General features: G+C 38.8%; 1 pseudogene; it reads right to left on the bottom strand.

Moving 5' to 3' along the window:
- Positions 1–697: 697 nt before the first annotated feature.
- On the bottom strand, positions 698–1,917 carry LOC131018526 (beta-D-glucosyl crocetin beta-1,6-glucosyltransferase-like; annotated as a pseudogene).
- Between the last annotated feature and the right edge of the window lie 5,725 nt (positions 1,918–7,642).

Here is a 7,642-nt window from a genome sequence, read left to right on the forward strand (position 1 = left end):
GGCCTTGTCTTTGATCATTTGCTCGTCGTAAGGATCTCTGATAGGATCAAGAGGATTTCTCTTGACTGTCTCTGTAATGATGATCGGCCCTCTGGTGATGACTTCCCACATTCGGCAGTGTTGGGCGACGAGATAGCTCTCTAGCCGAAATCTCCAAATATCGTATTTTTCAATACTGAACATCGGGAGTGATGAAGCTCTGTTGTGGTTAGTTTCCATAGTTCAAGATAAGAAAGATAAATAGAAAAAGAACGCAAGAAGAACTTTTTAAAAGGAAAAAGATTTTAAGACCTTCTTTTTGAATTGTTTTTGAAAAATGATCTAGTTCAGTAGAACCGGGTCAAAGCAAATTGTTCTTGCGAACAACCTGCTCTGATATCAATTGTTGGGTCCCGGAAGGTCTATAATAGGTGTATGGGGGGGGAGGGGAATACACCTAAGGGCAGTTTTTCAAAATCAAACACAATACAACCTTTAACAGTAAACGAAAGTGATGAAGCATGAAATCTTACCCTAATTAAGAAACGATAAACGAGATAAGATGTACGTGGTTCGATCATAAAAGATCTACGCGCACGACACTGGGGGGGAGTTCTTCGTTGGTTTCACTATACTTTGAGAGAGTATTTACATATTACAAGTGTTGCTCAGAAATAAATCATGATCCTTGATGCTAAAGCTAACCTTCTTCGGGGCATTAATTGCAAAACTTCGGGGCAAACGCGCCGCCCCCGAAATTCCCGTCCCCGTCCCTCACCACCTCCACCGCCACGCCCACCTCCACCATCAGCCTAGCGTTGAACGGCTGATCGGCCTTCAACGGCACGCCTATAACCGGCACGCCAAAATGTATGCTCTCCAGAGTCGAGCTCCATCCACAGTGACTCACGAAGGCGCCCGTGCTCGGGTGCCCTAATATCCTCTCCTACGGGGCCCACTCCACGATCATCCCCCTCTCGAGAAGCCCCTCCGGCAGCTCCACCGCCGCCGCCTCCTCTCCTCTCGGACACCGCACCACCCATATGAAGTTGACGCCACAAATCTCCAACCCTTTTGCTATCTCGCGCATTTGATCATTAGACAAGTAGTTCTCACTCCCAAAGGAGATGAAAACGGTTGAAAACCGTTTCTTGCCGTTCAACCATCGCATGATCATTTTAGTTTGATCATCATCATCATCATCTTCCTTCGATGATGCGGATGATGTAATGAGAGAGCCAACCGGGATTTGAATCCTCTTACACAAGAGAGATAAGTAGTCAATGTATTTACCTTCGAGAATTCTTGATGTCTTGATCAAGACGATCTCTCGAGATTGTTTGAAGAAGGCGAAAGCGTGTTCTTGATCGTCTTCTTCGAGGATCTTGCCCACGATCGTGCGTTTGAAAGCCCTCTCCTCGTGGCCTTGAAGGTACATTGCGTCGTAGGGGAAGGGCGAGTTCTTGACCGTGTAGAGGTGGTGGTGGAATGAGTAGGTTGCGGCCGATGACACTGAGAAATAGACGGCTGGGACGCCTAGGGCCGAGGCCGTGGAGGCGGCCCACGGCTGGAAGCAGTCGTAGATGAGTAGGTCGGGTTTGAGGGAGGAGATGATGGCGGAGAAGTTTGATCTTGATCGATGGAAGGCCTCGTGGAGCTTCGGAATTAGGGTTGGGGGCGCGTTTTTGGTGGTGTGGAGCTCCGGGGGGAGGTCCGGGGTGGCCGGGAGGCGGAGCTCGATTAGACGGAGTGGGACACCAAGTGTGGGAGATGTTGCTAGGGTTTTTTTATGGATGTGAGATTGATTAGGGTTGAGCAATAGTGGATTTGGAAGTTGTGGTTTGAGAGGTTTTTGGCTAGTTCAAAGTAGGGGTATATGTGTCCATGAGCTATCCATGGGAACATTAGAATGCTCAAACTAGTTTGATTTGTGTCCATTGATGGAAGTTTTGCAATCTTTTGTTCTTTTTTTTTTTCCTCCAATTTCCTGAAATTAATAAACAAGGAAAGGGTTATGATTTGTGGTTATGGTGCAATTCATCCTGTATAATAATTTATTTTTATTATTTATCAAAGGAAATACAATGAAAAATTAATAAGCAGAAAAATGAGAGCTTTTATACCTGAACAATATTTATCTTCAATTTCTCTGCAAATGCAAGACACCAAGGGCAATAATTTATATATACAATACAATGACAGAAGGTAAATGACATTAAAACTTTTTTGCAATTTTTAAAAAATGGATTAAACCAAATCTACCGTTTAAGGAAATTAATCCGTGCGTTACAATATGTGCCATGATTATAATTAATTGCTTATATCCTTTAAAATTAATTGCTTATATCCTTTAAAATCTACCAGTGTCGTTTGCAATTAATGCCCCGAAGAAGTTTTGCAATTAATGCCTTGAAGAAGTTTTGCAATTAATGCCTTGAAGAAGTTTTGCAATTAATGCCCCGAAGAAGGTTAGCTTTAGCATCAAGGATCATGATTTATTTCTGAGCAACACTTGTAATATGTAAATACTCTCTCAAAGTATAGTGAAACCAACGAAGAACTCCCCCCCAGTGTCGTGCGCGTAGATCATTTATGATCGAACCACGTACATCTTATCTCGTTTATCGCTTCTTAATTAGGGTAAGATTTCATGCTTCATCAGAAAGGTTGAAGACTGATACTGAAAAATACTTCAGTAAAGGTATCAGTTAAAGTCAAGACTTTAACTGATACTCTTGTAGAGCTTCAGTCTTGGATTGAACAGAGAAGTGTTATGAATCTTACTAACTATCTGAAGAATTATCAGTTAGACTAATAACACACGCAACGGAAAACTTTGTCTTTTGAAAAAGCCTTTGTGATTAACATGTTGTCAGGTTTATGTTTCACTTTGCAATTAGTCAGTTTCATTTAAGAAGGTTTGTGCACAGATAAGAAAGTAAAACTAAAAGCGATAAACGACAAAGGTATTTTTACGTGGTTCGGAATCTAATTCCTACATCCACGGTCAGTAGATCACACTGACAAACACGGTGCACAATAAACCTTGAACTGAAACTACACGTTTCAGCACCAACACACTGGGTTGGATTTCTCAAACACACTTAGCGGGCACTAGGCACTAAGATCTCTTGGAGTTAGAACACTGGTTTGAACTCCACACAACTTCAAACACTCTTTTCGCTCAGTTGAAAGGAGGTTCGAAAACTACCAACTAGATCACAGAGAACATACTCTCTGTAATCAGTAACTCAGGCTTTGGATAAATAATTTTTTCCTAAGGTTCTAAGAGAATATATGTAATCAGCAATGGACTGATTTTGGCTTTATGATTCGCTTCTTCGATTCAAACTTTGGAAGGCTTTGATTGGCTGAGTTGCAATTTCGGCAGCATTTCAGCTTGCGTATTTGAATCGGTGAAGATTGAAGTGATCCTCGAGCTCTATTTATAGGAGAGGTCTTGAATAGATCCGTTGGCGGAGATGGTCTTCAAGAATTCATCCGTTGGAGAGTAATTCGAATTTTGCTGAGGCTTCAATCTTCGAGGTTCCTTGTTTGGTGAGAAACGGCTACTCAGGTACATGAGGTAAGACACCTCTGAAAAGGTAATCACCAAAAAAGAATGCTCTGCAAAGAAAGGACGATACTCTATATCTCTGCATTTAATGCGGCTGTACTTTGATTGTGTGGCTTTCTTTTAACGTTGGAGGTTCAGTCCGAGGAAGAATGTCAACTGATACTTGACTTTAGTATCAGTCTGCTGATTCTACGTTGCCAGCATTAGATGAATCAGTCATAACTGATTCTTCAGTTGAGAAGCTCGTCATAATCACACTCATCATAATCACACGACTCATCTCAATCTTATAACTAATTACTACATCAATAAACACTAATCATATTCTCGATTTTATTGCTCATCTAGGACTATCCACATTAGTAAGCAAACACATAAACATAGCACATATTCAAGCAAAATAGAGGTCACATTAGCATATGGAAGACTAACCAAGTTCATTAATCAACAAAGCAATCAGGTTTAGAAACTTTTATGAAAATCGGAAAAATAATTTTAGTTGGGGAAAAATTCCCAAAAATTTATTTTAGAAAGCCAAGAGTATACTATCAAACATTCTTGATTCAAATATTCATAATTAAATCACATAAACAAGTTATCTCAAATAATAGCATTCTTGACAAACTAAACTCGGAATTCCTTCGTCAGAGAATTCTCAAAATTTCAACTTAAGCTCACAATCTGCCCAAGAACATGAATATACAATCATACGACTCAGGAAAAATCAAACTAGACTTCTCCCTTTACTCATCATTTTCGGTCCTTATACCAAATTTTAGAGGATGGTTCGTTTCATCTCATATCGCAAATATAAACTCAAATAATCATCACATAGTCATATATGTTCACATCATGCACTTAACTCATCGCATATGAGAGATCTCATGTAAACACACAAACTAAACTCGGTGAAAAATCACATTTCATTGAAGATTCACAATCTAATTATGTCAAGGTCCTATTTGGGTTCCAATTAAGTTATAAACATCATTAACACAAGTATAGATCTCATAGATCAAGAATACCCAAATTCTAGTAAACTAAACTCAAGTGAATTCACATATAGGCAACAATTAATCAAATTGATCATGGATACCTAGTCTAGACATGCTTTTAATCAATTAATCATAGTCAATTTAAACATATGTCTCATAGATTAAAAAGGCTCAGTTTTAAGTAAACTAACTTTTTAGAAAATCTTTAATCATGCTCAAATAACCAATTAAAGCTTACATCTAGGCAATTAGTTCACTCAATCATAACTATAAGCATTCACATAACCATTTCAAGCGCATAAGTAAAAATATCTAATTTCCATCAAACTAACTTATTTCAATTTTTATCAATCACTTCCAATCATCAATCCAATCCATCAATTATCACCATAACAAACTCAATAGCTAATATAAACACTCAATTCATCAATTAAGTCATAAACTCAAAGATTCCCAAATTTGGATACACTAACCCAAAGGAATTTTCATAAATCTTTCCAAAGCTTAACAAAACACATGGAAATCATCTTAATACACTCCAAATAGTATTAATCTCACTCCAATTCAAGAAAAGAAAGAGAAAAATTTTTGAAGGGCAAGAGGCCCTAATTTTCGAAAATTAAGGAAATGAAGGAGGGGGAGTTTTCTTGCTTCAATCATGCATATATACACTCATATGACCTAGTTAGGTCTAGATTCAAGTAATTATATCACTTACTCAAGTAATTCAAAGAAAAGTGGTGACTTCCTTGACTCAAGTTTGAGGATTCCTTAGATCTTGGTCTTGATTCCAAAAGAAATGAGATCTAAACTCAATTTGGTGGAGATCTATGGAGTATTTTTGGATTTTGGAAGCTTGGATAATGGACATCAATGGTGGTGGTGAGAGAAAAGAGTGCGAGGGAGAGAGAGAGAGGGGGAGGGGCAAAATGGAGGGGGAGAGAAGAGAGAGAGAGATGTTTTGTTTTTATCCCAAACTTGCTCCCTAAGTTAATAATGCATTAAATGCTCAATTAATGCTTCGTCTATCCACTTGGCCACTTGTTTAAGAACACATGTGAGATTGATTGAAATAATTGAGTGCGAGTGTAGGAATGTGTGGTGAAAATTAAACCATGTGCAATCACACACTAATTAAATTAAAACCATACATTATGCACTCATGTGGCCATAAAATAATAATAATCACTTAGGCAATTATTAATCAAGCCCGTACTTATCTCAAAAAATAGATTTTGAGAAATTTCGTTTAAAAAGATCGTCTCGATAGTGTCATCACTATTCAACGATAAAATATATTCATCTCGTTCATGAAGAGAATTTAATGAAAATCGATCTCACATACTATTATTATCACAAAAGTCAAAATTACTTAATTATAAGTACACACGTATCAATTAAGTCACGTAATGATCAATCATATAGCTCACACAAATGCCACATCAAAATCGCACGTCATTCATCGACAATCCTCTCAACACTTGCAATCGACTCTATCTCTAACGTTTCTGTCTTACTCAATTCAATCAACATCTCTAACTGAATTCTAATCTCTTTCTCAATTCTATCAGCATCTCTAAATCACTCACATCTTCGTCCATCGATAAACTTTCTCTCATCCTTAGTAAGCTAGTGTATAACTCTCAGTGCTCTCAATAGTATCTTGACATTTTTGATAGCGAGGTAAATTACGGGGTGTTACACTATCCTTTATAAATATGAGCATAAGTAAGCATTTTCCCCCATGACTGCGCTGGTGAGGTTCTCACCCCTCATCAGCTACTCCCATCCCCCCCTTAGTCCATGAAAAGAAGTATGAATTTTCATGGACGAGATGTTCTTGAGGTTGTTCAACGCCGTTAAGCCAGCACAATCAGTATGTGGTATACATCTCGTCGCATTTATTGCTCTGACACGTTCCTTACGTATTTTTCGCATTTTTCCATCCATGTATTTTTCAGTTTTTGAGTCAATTTGATCTCGACCCTCCAACCGTAACTGTTGATTTTTGGGATGATCTGAGTCGTTCTTTTTCCCTTGCACGACTTTCAACCCTAATCATCACTCCCTCATTTCTCTCCTTTCAAATTCTCCTATAAATACTCCATCATCACCTGTTCTTCTTCTTCTTCTTCTTCTTCTTCTTCTTCTTCTTCTTTCTTCCTTTTAAACTCGCCGTCGACGTCTTCTGTCATCCTTTCGTGATCCACCGCCGTTGTTCACTTCACCTTCTTCGTCTGACCATTTCCCATACCAGGTACTAGGTTTTCTTCCTCTCTTTTTCTTCCTATTCTCTTCAACACGCCGCTATGACCACCGTCGGAGCACGTCAACAACAAATAAACTAGGACGAAGATATGTCTTGTACTAGGTTTTCTCGATTTACTATTGATGCTACCGGTATGATGAAGGTGTGTCGAGTCCTCCATATTTCCCCTAATGATCCAGAGTTAAAGTCCGATCCAGCAGGCCGAATCGCCCGACACTATCCCAGTGTGGGTTAATCAAATTGAGGCGGGGCTTCGATTGCCACCCTCGTCTTTCCTTCTTGATGTTTGTGATCGTTATGGTATCCCTTTTTTCCAACTTTTCCCCTCCTCTATCCGCCGAGCTCACATCCTACACATTGCCTGTGCTGTCAACGATTATCCTTACAGCGCAGAGCTTTTCCACAAGACGCACATTTTAAAAAAGACGGGCTGTCATTATAATTTTACTTCTAAACCTGGTAGTTGTATGAGTTTCATGGGGAACTTGATCTCCATTGACAAGAAATTCCATGATAAGTATTTCTATGTCAAAGTGCGCAATGGAAACTGGGCATCAATTGTTGGCAACTCGGACGTGAAATGGCATCGTTTGAAACATAGCCCCTCTCCTAATAGAAATCATATCTCCGACCTAGAATTTTCCTTGCTTGAGTCCTTGAGAGAAGCTCATAGTAGTGGTGTCTTTGATGTCGTGTGTTTGGTGACTCACCCTTCGATCTTGGTCGGTGCTTGATTGGTTCATTAGCATCTTTAATTGTTGCTGTTTGTTTTGTTGTTTATATATATATATATATATATATATATATATATATATATATATA

The sequence above is a fragment of the Salvia miltiorrhiza genome, chromosome 3, assembly GCF_028751815.1.
Source record: "Salvia miltiorrhiza cultivar Shanhuang (shh) chromosome 3, IMPLAD_Smil_shh, whole genome shotgun sequence".
In the NCBI taxonomy this organism is placed as follows: Eukaryota; Viridiplantae; Streptophyta; class Magnoliopsida; order Lamiales; family Lamiaceae; genus Salvia; species Salvia miltiorrhiza.